General features: G+C 41.5%; 1 protein-coding gene across 2 annotated transcripts in view; it reads right to left on the bottom strand.

Moving 5' to 3' along the window:
* LRRC8B (leucine rich repeat containing 8 VRAC subunit B) overlaps positions 1-14,494 on the bottom strand; it is a 69,718-nt gene extending 55,224 nt beyond the window's left edge. Inside the window, exon 1 of one of the 2 annotated variants that reach the window (XM_017654704.3) lies at positions 13,913-14,494. The gene's annotated coding sequence lies outside the window, so the exon portion shown is untranslated. The remainder of the gene's footprint in view (positions 1-13,912) is intronic. The other variant, XM_036998327.2, reaches the window with a different exon arrangement.
* Between the last annotated feature and the right edge of the window lie 285 nt (positions 14,495-14,779).

Genomic DNA, 14,779 nt, shown 5'->3' with positions numbered 1-14,779 from the left:
TCCTCTATGCCCTTTCCCAGCTCAGCCCCATGCTGCACACACCAGACAGCTGTTTACCCTTACACCTTGTCCTCCATAAACACACGTGGATAGAGATTTTTAAAAATCATCATTTGTTTTTACTAGAATAGACTTTTTGCTTGTACAGATGACTGTAAGGAGACTATCAGTCAGTGACTAACACACCTTTAGGCACATCAGGAAAAGAAACAAAGGAATTCTGTGACTTCTGACAAATAAAGAAGATTTTAAGCCATTGAGACTTGAACTTGGAGTATGTACCCAAGATAACCAACTAGCACAAAAGACTTCAAGGTTAAACTCTACGCACCTCAAAATATCCATTGGCAATGTGGACTATAGATCTTTTTACTCATCCACTTGGCTGAATAGTTCAAAGCTGAATTTCAGAGACTCTGAAGATTGACCAAGTTTCAGGCTAACCAGAAGTTTAGAGACTTTTCTGATCTGGTCCCAGGACAACTATAATTTCTTCTGATTTGTCTTCAGTGTTCTTATTCAATCAGTAACTATATAAGACTCATTTTTCAGAATTGAGTAATTTGACTCAACTTTTAAAAAGACCAGGAAGAAGAAAAAAAAAAAGAAAAGAAAAAAAGAAAAAAAATGACCAGGAAAAAGTTCACTTAAGGCCTAGTTAAATGACAAATTATAAATTATCAGAAGACAAGTAAAGTAGAAATTCCTTCATAGTTCCTCCATGGTAAGACAAAACAAGCCCAGTTTGGGCCCTAACCAGTAGCTGATATGAGGCTGAAGTAGTCAAATAGGCTCCGTGCATTACAAGAATCATGGAAGTTGTGCTAACAACAAGATAACCATATGTTAAATATTCTTCTTAGCCCTTTATATCAACTTATTTAATGCTCCCAACAACTCTATGAGGTTATCTCCACTTTACAGATTAGGCAACTGAGACAAAATTGTGTGATTTCATTAAATTTGCAGAATTAGTGAACTCGTAATATGAAAGCTGGCATGAATGTCAATGTTCAAAGAGATCTTTCATAGGAATAAAAAGTAGCTTAACTCAATGGAACGAACGGTAGACTGAACAACTAAATACGCATTTGCTCGTGCACTCATTCATTCAGTAATGAGCATAGTAGTGGAGGTAAGCAAAACAACTTACATCTGCCTACCATCTGCCTTAAATTTAGCCAAACAAGGCAATCTCTCAGAATGCCAGCTTCTTCATTGTAAAATTAGAAATAACTCTACCTGGCCTACTTAATACTTTCACATTGATGATAACATCAAAAGCAATGGAACTCCCTCTGCCCAGGAGGTATCAGAGAACAACTGTCCATAAAGAGGCAAACTCCTCACCAATACCTGCTCTGTTCTCCCCATGACACAAAACCTGCCCCAAACGTCCACAGTTCTCAAGTCTTCTGGATGACAAGGAGCTGTCCTGCAGGGCATGATTACCTGGTTTCTGCAGAACACTCCTATGCAGAAACATTTTTCCTCCCATAGAACAAACACTACTGCTCACCAAGTCTTTTCTCATTTCCCATCACAGGATATTCATGATTGGAAGTTGTCTTAGTCTGTTTGGACTGTAGCAAGCCATCATAGACTAACTGGATGGGTTAATCAACAAGTGCTTTTAGAGGCTGAGAAGTCCAATATCAAGGTACCAGAAGATTCGGTGTCTGGTGAGAACTCACTTTCTGGCCCACCGACTCCCCCCACTGCGGTGGAAGGGGCAAGGGCGCTCCCTGGAGACTCTTTCATAAGGGCACTGACCTCACTCACTGGGGCTCTTCTCTCAGGAGCCAGTTACCTCCAAAGGCCCACCTCCTAATACCGTGACATTGGGGGTTAGGTTTTGACATATGAATTTTGGTAGGGGGACAAACATTCAGTCAATAGCAGCATCTGTGATTATTAAAGTTGTATTAATATAATGTACTCTCATCAGCAATCTGAAATGGGGGATTTGAGGGATCCAAACACAATCAGGAGAGAACTTAATCCATTCCTCCTATGAAAAATGATTAAAAAGTTAGAAGTTATTGCAAAACTAGTAAAACTTCAGGAAGCATAGTATGAGTTAAATAATTACCATAGGATCCGTGTGATGAAGGTAAATATGACTAATCCTATGACTTCTTTCTCAAGTTTCTCTCATACGAGTCTCCTCTGCTTCACTGCCCTATGTGGTCCCCCAGCACCATCTCATCCAGAATACATCCCCCACTCAGCTGCCAGCATTACTTCCTAAAGTAAATCTGATGCTGCCTTCTGTTTCAAACCCTTCCTTGCAGCTCCTGGGCTCTTCCTGATAAAGCTGTGTGCATTTTATAGGGTTACAAATCCATCTCCAAGCCCACCCCTGGCAAAGACTGAGCCAGAATCAGCACTGGGTATTACAACTCCCTCTCTAGCACCTTCTCTTTTATTCTTTTTACAGAGGGGAAAGCTGATTTTGGCAGGGAGGGGTATACTGCATAGACACTTCAGAAACTCACAGATGGTGGGGTTGATTCCAAACACATTTTCATATCAGTGTTAGAGCCACTGTAGCAGATAACAAAATTGGCAAAATATGGGTTCATCAGGTAAAAAGAAAGGAGCCACCAGAAAAAAGAAGAAAAGTTTAGATCAAGAAAGAACTTCTGGTCCCGATGCCACAGTGCAACAGGCACATGGAACATTCAGCTTCTTAGGCTCCAAAAATCTGATGCATGATGTCCCATGACTTATATTCCAAAATGTTGTGCTGAATTATTTTTACCCTGTACCTGCCCCTCAAACATAAAAATACAGCAAAACTTTAAAAGTAAGAATGAATTTAAAAATAATTATTCAGAAGAAGGAATTGAATAACTGGACTATTTGATCTCTGGGTAACTCATTAGGGATATCTAAGAATGTGCTACATGAAGATGTAATATAGGAGAGAATGAACATATATATAGAAGTCTGAAAACTATCTTTGGGCATCTTCTCTCAGAACATATGGAAAACACTCATTTCCACAATACTTAGAAAATATTTTATTGAAACTCTAAAACAAGCACAAAACAACCATGCATTAGTAGTTTAACCACTGATGTTTTAAAAAAATTCAATGGAAAAGAGCAAATACAATGTAGATTTTCATTTAATTTTAAACAATATCTAATATAGACTAAATACCTTGAAGGAAGAAAGACTTGGGCTAGTAAATCTCCTCTATTAAAAGATTAAGTTGAACAATGCAAAATCAATAGGATTAATGGCTGGTAAACCCTAACACCAGTCCAAGATTCCCCCCAGTGTAATATGCTGTAGCAGAAGTATTTGTCTTTGCAGTGGATTGACTCTTTCAATGGCTACATGTGGCTAATTTCTGTGCTACATCCTCTCTACACACTCCCACTGCTCTTCCTTCACCTTCATGACTCCTGGCAAAGTGTAGAACAGAGGAAATAATAGGGCACAAATCAGCATGTAATCCTACTGGCCCCTTGCAGCTGGGCTGATCCAGTTCTGCCACCAATAAAGAACAAGCCATGCCTGAAAAACCTAGATCCCTTTTTAGCACTGTAAACCATGTAGGAGATGCTTGTTATATCTGCTTTGTTCTTTATTCCTATGGTGCCCATCACCATAGCAACAAGGCACACAAATGGAAAAGTAGGCTAGAAATACCCCCAAATTTGGGTGGAGATAGGGAATATAAAGGAAAGGGCCTTTCACTGATAAAGAGAAAAAGGCTAGGATTTCTTCTATTGGAGTTGTCAGTACATTAAGGGGCAAATTAACTGAAGTAAGTTTTCTCTGTATGTAAGAGAGCCACAACAGAAAACAACCTAAAATTTCAATAAATATGAATATTTACTGGAGGTAGACTTGTAGGCATCTAAGGTTTTAAAACCAGGTGTATTTATTAGAAAATCTTGCATGTAAATTGAAATCCTTACACAGCATCCAATTTGGAAAATCACGCACTCATCCTACAGTATGGCTGATTACTACTTACAATTTTTGGTTATTTTGTAGTACTTACAGTTGAGACATCTATTAAGGAAGTGTGGCAGGGAAGATAAGTTGATATAATGAATATTTTCCTGAAAGTGACACAGTATCTTCCAAGATTTTATACAAGATGTCCTGAAAGGAAGTCACTGGGTACAGGTGGGGGAGTAACTGTTGTTTCACCCCAGGGAGCCACTGCCCCTTTCCCCTTTGATGGTTTGTTTTTTTTTTTTTCTTGCTTGCTGACAACCTGAGTCCTCCTAGCTCATAATTTTCAGGGACATTTGGAATGCTCAGAATGTTATTAATGTTGTTACTGGTCAGGAAATGGAAAAGGAAAAAAAGGAAAATAGCCACATAAATCTAATCAGGGATGTTTTGCTCTACATAAATAAAAATGTGCAGTTACAGAAAAAGACAGATGTTTGATGAATTATTTGTTTTAGAGAATTTAACATTCTAGCTACTTACAGATTTTAGTGGAAAAAGCAATGGACAACTTTATGGGAATCTTAGTTCCTTGTCTCAGCCACTAACTAGTGGTGACGTTGGGGACATTTTCACTTTGCCTTTCTCAACTTTAGTGTAGTATCAGGAAAAAAGACTGAAATAGACCAAAAATATGAATTTGAGGGGATCTAAAGATGATGCCAAGGCATGCTCAAATGTTATGAGTATGTATGTGTTATTCTAGGAAAGACCCTCAAACATATCTATAAAATAAAAAAGTTAAAAATCAATGAAGGGCCTCTAAAGTCTCTTCCACATAACTCTACAAGACCATAACTGGAATCAACTTACCCACATAAACTCAAGGCTCTGAACTCAGACTTAGGTGAGTATAATATTCAGGTCTTCCCCAAAATCTCCACCCAAGGGATGCTGTCCCTGACCATCCTTATCTAATCCCCACCACCAACCACTCTTCAGCCCTTTACACTGCTTTATTTTTCTTCATAGCACTTAGCACGTGACATTCTATCTTGAATTTGCTCATTGCCCACCTTCCCTCCTCTAGGATGTATGCGCCATGCCAATAGGTTTTTCCTGTTTTTTTTTTTTTCTTTGCTGGATATATTCCCAGTGCTTGTCACACAATGCCTGGCAAATATTAAGTGCCCAAAAGAAAAAAAATCTTGAATGAATTAATTTTTTAAAAATCCATAAAATGAAGCACAGCAGAACAAAAGTTCAAATAAATTATTTTTCTTTTTTAAAAATCTGGGGCCTGCTAAGAGTGGTGCACTCTATTTAGCATGTTATGAGCATATCGAAATCTTCATATGACCCCTTTAAGGAAAGTTTTCCAACCCTTAGAGCTTTTTATAAAATAACACATCTGGGAAAATGAACCAGGTAATATATTGTAGAAAAAGCCACTTCATCAGTTGCCCAATCTGCCACTAATTTGTGGGGTTTGCTTAGGCAAGCCACATATCTCCTTACAAACTCAGTTTGCACATTTGTATCCTGGGGATAATCATACAAGATGATACAGATACTTGACCCATTTACTGCAGGTCCTCAGGAGAATAAATGTGAATATAAATTCTTTAGTATGTTAAAGTTATGTACAGCATGTTAAGTAATGTGGTGGAAGTTCCTGTACAGTGTTCTAGAAGAGATTTGTTATAAACTGTTGGAGAAGGCAAGTGAATAATGGTACAAGGTCCTTTCAAACAGGGCCAGAGCAGCCAGGGACCAGGCAGACCCCAGTAAGGCTCCCTATTCAGTAGGATGACAGCCAGGCTCAATTCCTCTCTTTCCTCCATAAAGAAAAAAATGTCCCAAATGTAGCCTGGTACTGAACCCTCCTTCATGCTATAATTCACAACCTCTTCCTGGGAAGAAATCACCATTCTTGATAAATGCTGAACAATTTTTTTTTTTTCTAGTGGGATTGAGACTTATTCTTAGAAACCAGTCACCTACTGACCCAGCTGACTGCCACCAAGTGTCTGGTGATCTTTCCTGTGTTTTTTTGTATCTGCTCAAATAACAGCTATTTAAAAAATGTACAATTTCTAACTGTTCTAGAAAGTTTGTGTGTACTTAAAATGGATGCTGGTGATGAAATCACTCTGGTGTCAAATTAGCATCCACGGGATTTATAAAGGGCATGATATGCTTTAGCCATGCTCTCTCCCTGGTCAATGTTCCTGAAATCTTTAAATCGGCTTATTAAGGAACTTTTCCCTTACAGTTGGTAGTCAACTTGACTGAAAATTTTTCTTTAGCTCCAAACCAGTTGATCTTCAGACAGGGGCATGGGGTTTGAGGACCCTTGCTTTTTGGAGGGGAGAGGGCACCCTGCACAATCTATTTCCGTATCACCAATTAACCCTTGTCTAAAAAGCATTTGCTTCAAAACATCTAATGTCCTGTTGGTTGTTTCTGGGCATCTCCTTTTTTCCCTTTTCACATTCATCCTTTCCCCACATTCTAAAAGAAAGCCAAACATCCCACTTCTCAGGAGTCTACTTATGATGCACTGTCTTGGGGAGTAAAAACGTCAAGGCCCCAAGCAGAGGGCCGTTTTGAAATACGTGTAGGGTTGTAGAGTCAAGAAACCAAATGACTTTCATGACTTCAAACAACACTGGAGAAAGACTCGATCAGGTAGTTAGACAACAAAAAGCTGAAAATCACTTTTGTGATTGATCTCCAGACAACTTGTTACTCAAGAGTTTTAAAAAAAGAATATTGCTTTTATTCCTATATACTTATCTATGCAGCAAATTTTTTAAGCAATTTACATTTTAAGAAGTAGCTGATTTGATTATGAAACCTATCTTACTGTAGCAATAAGTAATATTTACTTATGCATAAACTATTTTTAAGCCCCATGTATTCATTGAGAGGTAACTTTTCAACAAAATTTTACCTATCACTAAAAATGACTCATCAAAATGCTAATGTACTTGTTTTCACCAATTGTGTACTAGTAAAAGTCATAATTCAATGAAGAACTTTTATAGCTGAAATGTGTATATATGTATGGGTGTCACAAAAATATGATAAGGTAATGAATAAAAGATTTTTCAAACACAAAAATGTTACCATTAGGATTAAGTTTAATAGGAGAAGAGGAATGAAATGAGTTCTATGAGGGAAATAGCTATATATAATGCCTGAATTTTTTAAAAGAGTTTGTTCATGTGTTTTTAAAATGGATAATATGGTAGATATGAAACCACCTTGGTATTTAATTTAGCTTCCATTGAGTACATTAAAGAATGTTTTTTCTTAATCAATATTTATATAAGAAATGTCACCTTTTACAACTATTTAAAATCACAATGAAAAACTACAACTGTTAACTTTTTAAATGTATGAGGAGAGTACATAGTTTTACAAAATCTTTTTAGTGGGAACTGGAAGTATTCAAAATTGCCTGATGCAAAGAGCTTGTGCTCGCCAGCTAAAATTTCTACTTCTAATAGAAAGACAAAGTCAGGATTATTTCAGAAAAGTGCAAAAGCTGTCTCAAGCATCCCCTGCAAACTGCCAAATTCAGAACTCTGAGCACAGTAAATGTTCAATAAACACTAGCTCATTGACAAAATATTTTGGCCATTCAACTGGTATCTATTAATAGCATGCAATGTATCTTCTTACTTCTAACCTCCAAGGAGATCTTTAAAATTTTGGTCAGATACCAGTCAAAAGTATGTCACTGAAACAAAGCCCTAGACTAGGTAATAAGTATACTGAACTTTATTCCTTAATTCTTTCCCAGATGTCCATTTACATACCAAGAATAATGCCTAGCCTAGGTAGCTCGGGAGATGAACAAAACATTCTTTATCATGAAGGAGCACCTTGGAGGAGGCAGGGACTTTCTCTGGCATTGGTGCTCAAGTCACAGAGGCAGCACAGAGGAGGGAGTGATGAGCTCCAGGGAGCAGTAGGCAGAGCAAAAGTGTCTGGAAAGGTCTTTCAGAATAAGTGTGCTTGAACTGATCCCTGAAAGATGGGCAGGTGTTTGACAAGGGGAATCCAGCACCTCAGTCATGGTGAAGGAACAAAGCCATGGAATGCAGCCATCTAGCCACCTCAAACCTCTTTCCCTGTACTGCAAATTCAGGATGGCTGGTATGGGGGTGTGACTGCACATGTGGTGTCCATGTTGCATGCACTGGTGATTTAGAAATGATGGGGTGGCAAGAAGTGAAACTGGAGTGTTGCAGCAGACAAAGGAAGTTTTTATTATTGGCTCACCAAGTCACTGAACTTGATCCTGTGGTCAAGCAAGTTATTAAAGGGTAATTAAATGAGGCATTGATGGTATGAGATTTGCCTTTCAGAATGATTACTTTTCTACAGTGTAGATGACAAATTTTGGGAGTGGAAGACAGGAAAGCCTATAAACTGAACTCGTGGTTGGAAGACAATCAACAGCTGAAGGTGGTAAAAGGGCCGTGGAGGAAAGTGCTGATGGAAGAAACCTGAAGGATATGGCCCATGGACAAATGGCTCCGAAGTGTATAAAGAGCAGTTTTGTGGGGAATGAAGCAAAGAGAAGCCCAGAGTGAGTTTTAAGTTTCTTTGGGCTATGTCATTGGGTACACAGTATTATTATTTGCAAAAATTTAGTATCTAAGATGAATAGCAAGTTTTGGAGAAAAGAAGGGATCTGCAGTACATTAACTCCAGGCCATCATTTACAGGTAGCACAGGTATTATCTTTTTTAAAAAATTATTATCTCCATGCTATGCCCAAAGGGGTAAACATTTTTGCCCTGTATCACATGGAGAAGTCTGGGAAGTCGACTACATACCAGGCTTAAGAGCTGGTAAACAAGGGAGAGAGGTCCATACTTTCACAGAACTTATATTCTGGTGAGAGCAAAGGTCACAGAAGATAAGCAAGCAAGCAAACCACAAATCAAGGTCTGAAAGGCTATGAGGGGCGCAGGTGTGAGGGGCATGGGTCCTTTATCTGAGGTGGTCATGGTAAATACTCTGAGGTCACATTTGAGCTGATCTTTCATTGAGGAGAAAGAAGCAGTCATGCAAATTCATAAGGAAAGAGCATTCCAGGCAGAGAATAGCAACTGAGAAACTGATGAGGCGGAACAAGGTTGGTGTGCCACCGAGGGCAGAGTTCCAAATGCCAGAGGAAGTGGGGAGTGAGAGCAAGTCCCAGCTCCAAAGCCATTCCTGGGAGGGTGAGGGTGGAAGGCTTGTGGCACCTGAGGCAGTGCTGGCACAGCGTGAACTCTCTCGGGGAAGCCTGGGTACCTGACCATCAAGCCCAGCACTGTGCCTCTGAGAAACGGCATCATGACTCACAACCGCTTTGGGAAGACAAGTCATCGCTCAATTGAGGACTGCCTATTTTGGCATTGAAAAAAAGCCAGGAACAAACTCATTTAGTTTTGTCTAGAGAGATGAACTTTAAAATCCTTAGATGAACATAATTCATCCTAAATTAATGCACTCAGAGCAAGAGACAACCTGCAGTTGGCTGACAGGCGGCTCGGTCATGCCCACCACACTACAGGGAAGCAGAGCCTTCCTGGCCACCCACCACAGCTCTCAATGGCATTAGAGAGGCAACCTTTGCCCAAAGGATCCCCCATTAGCTCAGCTGCACAGGGCAAGGAGAAATGGTATCCCACTGCCATAGTGCCAAGCTGGGTTCCTATCTATACAAGCCCACTGACCCTGAGATAGGCCATCCCAGGAACAGCATCCAGCCAACTGTGGAACACCCCACGCCTCCATTCTGGGGACATTTTCCTCTGCTCCTTTATGGGCTACCTATTCTTCTGTCAATAGTCTTTCACATGAACCCCATCCCACCAAATGCCTTCAAATTCCATTCGCTAAGGGCAATGCAGATCAACACTCTGACCCTCTCTGAAAAGATCCTACTTTACAGCCAGCTTTCTCAGATGCATCAGGTTGGCATATCAAAAAAAGTATCTGTATTTAAGTTGCTGGGATAGAATGAATAAATTATAAAGTAATTAAATTATTCCTGAATTAGAATCCTGTCTAGAATAAGGATGCTATTCCCCAGTCTCTATTCCAGCTAGGTGAGGTCACATTACTAAATTCTGGCGGGTAAGATGTAACAAGACATGTATGACAATCTCCAGGAAGTTTCCTCAAGAGATCACGGGCTGTTGCCTTTCCCCCATCTTCTTTCCTTCCTACTTTTTACTACTTGGAACCACGTTGGCTCATGATCCATCTAGGATCATGACTTTGAGGGCCTTATCTGATGGTAGATCTAAAACGTGGACCCAGCTGAGGTATCAGAAGACTGTAAAACCATAACACCAGCCCTGGATTGTCTCTCTATAACCTTTTTTTTTTTAAATGTCAAAGAGATACAAGTGCCACTTTAAGCTATTGTTCTTTGTGATCTTTGTAACTGGCAGCTAATCTTAATATAACAACTTATTCAAAGTGACAGTATAGGGTTCATACTCTTAGGTAGAAGTCTGAAGAATTCCTGCTTATAATCTGCAATACATTTGGCGTGGGGAGAGTAATAAAAATGCTGCAAAGGAATTTGACAGAAGAAGGAAGGTTTGAATATGTTCTCAAATCTGCATACCTGAAAAACGATCAAAATTAATATGCTACTAGACAGTAAAGAATGTAGTCTCCATCAGAGATGAGCTGAGGAAGATCTTAGTCGTCTGCAGGGAACTGGAAACAAAAGAGAAATGGAAGCTGTGCAACTGATAGCCTGTGAAGGCGCTGTTGACTGAGGTACAGGCATTGTAAAGTGGAGCCCTGGAAATGACCACAGGATGAGACAGACAAGAAAGAACTACAGTGGACTCTGAAACTGAACAAGCAGGAGATGAAGTGCAAAGATACAGTCTGGAAAGGGACAAACAGAATCATGTGACCCATATCAAAGACAGCATAAAGGACAAAAGGGCAAAAGGAAAGGTCAATGTTGAAGCTCTGACAACTCAATTTTTATTCATTTCCTTATATGGGTTCACAGCAGCATTGAAGAAGTGCATTTAAATTCTGTTGCAATTGAGGAGAATCTTAAATGAGAGGAAGTCATAGAGCAGGGGGTTTGTTACTACCGTTTGTTCAATTTCTAAACGAACAGCAGTGATAATTTCATTTAAGATCAATCTTAATGATCCAGAAGGGAAAAATAAGCTATATCTGCCAAAAACATTATTTTAAGCCCTGGAGGAAACTAAGTCATAATAACAGTATATAGGAAGTTAAGAAACGAAATGAAGTAGGCAATAGCAATGAAAGAAAAGGCAGCAATATGAAAACAGACATGACAGAAACTAAAATGCACTTTACCGTTGGTTAAATTCTACACTATAACTGGACCTCCCAAATTCCTTTTGAGTGGTCACTGGCCTGAATTATTTGTGGAGTACCTGTACTAAGTCAGGAAAGCAGTGGGGACATGCTCTACAGAAGTCAAAGCAAACCATTCTACCAAGGCTGGAGTAACATGACAGATTCAGCATGAACTCACTTCTGATATCAGTATAGTTAGAAAGATGCTGGAAAGGAAAAACAAAAATAAAATTTGGAAATTCAACTTGAGAGACACTAAATCAGAGATCAGATTAAATAGGCTAATTTTTATGGACAGTACAAAATAAAAAAGGAACATATAAGCACTCACGTTCCATCAAAAAGGACTCGAATTAAAAAATATATGTTTATAAATAAAAACTTTGGCAAAGGTAAGAATGTTCTAAATATTAAAATAAAAACAAAAAAATCAGAATTTTAAGTCACTGCAGGTAAATACACAATCTAAAAAAAACTTGGAGGAATAACAGAATATTATTCCAAGCTAAAAAGAAATGAGTTATAAAGCTAATTAAAGACATGGAGGAAACAAATGAATACTACCAATGCAAGAGCCAATCTGAAAAGGTTACAGAGTATATGATTCCAACTATATGACATTCTGGAAAAGGCAAACTATGGAGACAGTAAAAATAAAAACATCAATTGTTGCCAAGGGTTGGGGGGACAGAGGGATGAAATGGGTGGTGCAAAGAGGATTTTTAGGACAGTGATACTATGATATAGAATCATACTCTGACGATATTACATGTGATATTACATGATGAATACATGTGGATACACATTATATATTCGCCAAACCCATAGAATGTACCCTACCAAGAGTGAAGCTAATATATACTATGGACTTTGGGTTATAATGATGTGTCAGTATAAGTTCATGGATTGTAACAAACGCGCCACTATGGTAGGGGATGTTGGGAATGGGGCAGGCTATACATGAGTGGTGGCCAGAGGTTTATAGGAAATTTCTGCATTTTACTCTCAATTTTACTGTGAAGTTAAAACTGCTCTAAAAATTGAATTCTACTACCAAAAAAATTGGAAGACCTGTTATCCTTTTCAAGTTATATTTATTAGTTCATTTCATTTTAATTAATGTTGGTGCTTTCATTCTGAGAATTCTTAAGAATGAAACAGCCATCGGGAATGATCTTTAAAGGCAAACCTTAACAACTAGTCAAGTGAAATCATTCCAAATGTGAAAATGATTTGTGTTAGGCTGGACATGCTGAAACACCTTTCTAACTGAAGAAAAACAGAACAAGTTTTGAAGAACAGTAAATTTAATTCTCATGGAGATTTTTAATTATATATTTATTTAGTTATAATAAAAACATCAGGGGACAGTAGGTATAAGAAAAATGCCAGAGTGTACATTCAGGGTACATTCAGTGACAACTTTGCCCCCTTCATCATCTGAACTGAGAGTAGTGTCAGATGTGTTAGGGCTTACAAGCTTAAATCACACAGGCCCAATTACTTGGGGGAGTAGCTGTCATTCTGTATTCTCTTCAAGAGTGGAGCTGCTGACTAGGAAAGCCGGGGGCAAAATGAAAGTCACCTTGGTGCCTCCAACTCAAAGAGCATTTTGGGTTCTCAGGAGGTTTACCTGAACACATCTAGGGCACTGGAATTGTTAAATAATTATACTCCATTATTTGACTTCTGTGTGCTTCAACCCCACACTTACTTTTAGGAGACAGAACAGTTTGATAAGGACAGATGCCATTAATTTTCTCTTAGAAAGCAGCGAACAAATGGTCTATTTTAAGTTGGCTACGTATTTGTAATTTAAAATTCTCATGCTGGTATCTTTTTTACAGAGTTTTCAAAGTTTTTAGGCAAGGAGAACTTATTCAAGCAAGTTCACACAAAGGTGTTTTTAAGTACAGACAGATTTGTCCTTTTCTTGGGAGGGGGAAATGGGGGTGCTGAGAGGGAGTCTTTCTCATCACGAATTAAAGTTTTCCACAAATGTCATCTGACTAAAGGCAACCTATAGACTTCGGGAAGTCAGATGAGGACACAAGAGTAATAAGCCAACACAGAGTCGCCTCCCTTCTGACCTCTCAGCACCTGCTAAAATGCAGCCCAAAGGGGAAATCTCTTCGCTTCTCTCTCTAAATGGGTCTAGGTCGACCCCTTCTTCCTCAAACGAATGCCAACACCACGATCAAATTGTAGGCGAACAATGAGCGTCCAATGGGCATAAAATGTTTGGCAGCAAACAGCACCAGGGCGGGGGTCAAAGGAGAGCAGCGCAGCGCGGACGCCCTCCGGAGAGGTCTGCTCGCCCAGGGTGGGCGAGGCTCGAGTCTGGGAAGCCGGAACCCTGTTCCCGCAGCGCCCTGACTGCGGGCGCGGGGTGGGCACCGCCTCTTCGCGGTCGCCCCCCTCTGAGCCCTAACGATTCCAGCACCAGGAGTGGTCCTCTTAGGCGTATCACTGCTTCCCCCCCAAGACAAGGAGCAGCGAAGCCACGACTCCTCTCTCGGCACGAGCCACCAACCCGCAGGCCCCGCTCGCAGGTGAGGTGGGGCCAGGTACCCGCACCTGCCGGACCAACCCCACCTGCTGCGTCCCGTCACCCCGTGCTCACCTCCGCCCCTTGAGTCGGCTGGGCGGCTGCTCCCGGAGCCAGGGGCGTCCCGCTCCCACCTACCTCCACGACTCCAGCCCGGGGCGCGCTCTCCCCGCAGCGTGCGCCCCGCACCCCCCGGGCGCGCCGGCGGCTGCCCGGCACCCGCGCTGACCGGTCTGCCGGCTGCGGAGGGCTCAGCGGGAAGCGCCGGCGCTGCCGGGCTCGCCGCCTCCGACCGGCTCCATTGTGACGCGGCGCGTCCCGCCGGCCAATCGGGGCGCGGCGGCGCGAACCGCTGACTAAGTTCGCGGGAGGAGGTGGAGGGCCTGGGCGGCGCGGCGGCGGCTACAGAGGAGGAGGAGGCAGAGGAGGAAGAGCTGCGGCTGCTCCCGCTGCCAAGTTGCAGCTGCCCTGCCCCGAGAGTTTGCCGGCTTTGCGGCTGCGGGGGCCGTTGACTCACCGCTCGCCGGTGGAAACAAAGCCCCGCTGCCGTCACCCAGGCGCGCCGTGTGGCCCCGGCCGCTCGCGCAGCCTCGGGTCGGCGGCAGCGGTGCCTGTTCCCAGCTGCGGAGGGCCGAGAAGGTGCGGGGGCTGTTTCAGGAGGCGGGGGACAGGGGCCGGGGCTGTCCGCTGGGCGCCCCAGAGCAGGGGCTTGGGAAGTGCGGTATGTATTACGTGTCGGGCCACCGCCTTTTCACGTGGGCACCGCCGAGTAACTTGTTCTTTACATAACCTGTGTTGAGCCCTGAGTGAAGGCGTGGGTGGAACACGCGGGAGCCTGCCTCTTACACACGGAAATCCCTTTACCTTTATTTACACCGCGCGCTTACAAAGGCGGCAGGGCCGAGCCCCTGTGCGGGAGAGTTTGCAGTCCTACCAAACTAA

This window comes from Manis javanica, chromosome 4 (assembly GCF_040802235.1).
Source record: "Manis javanica isolate MJ-LG chromosome 4, MJ_LKY, whole genome shotgun sequence".
In the NCBI taxonomy this organism is placed as follows: Eukaryota; Metazoa; Chordata; class Mammalia; order Pholidota; family Manidae; genus Manis; species Manis javanica.
The sequence above is the reverse complement of the archived record's forward strand: the minus strand, read 5'-3'. Positions and strand labels throughout refer to the sequence as shown.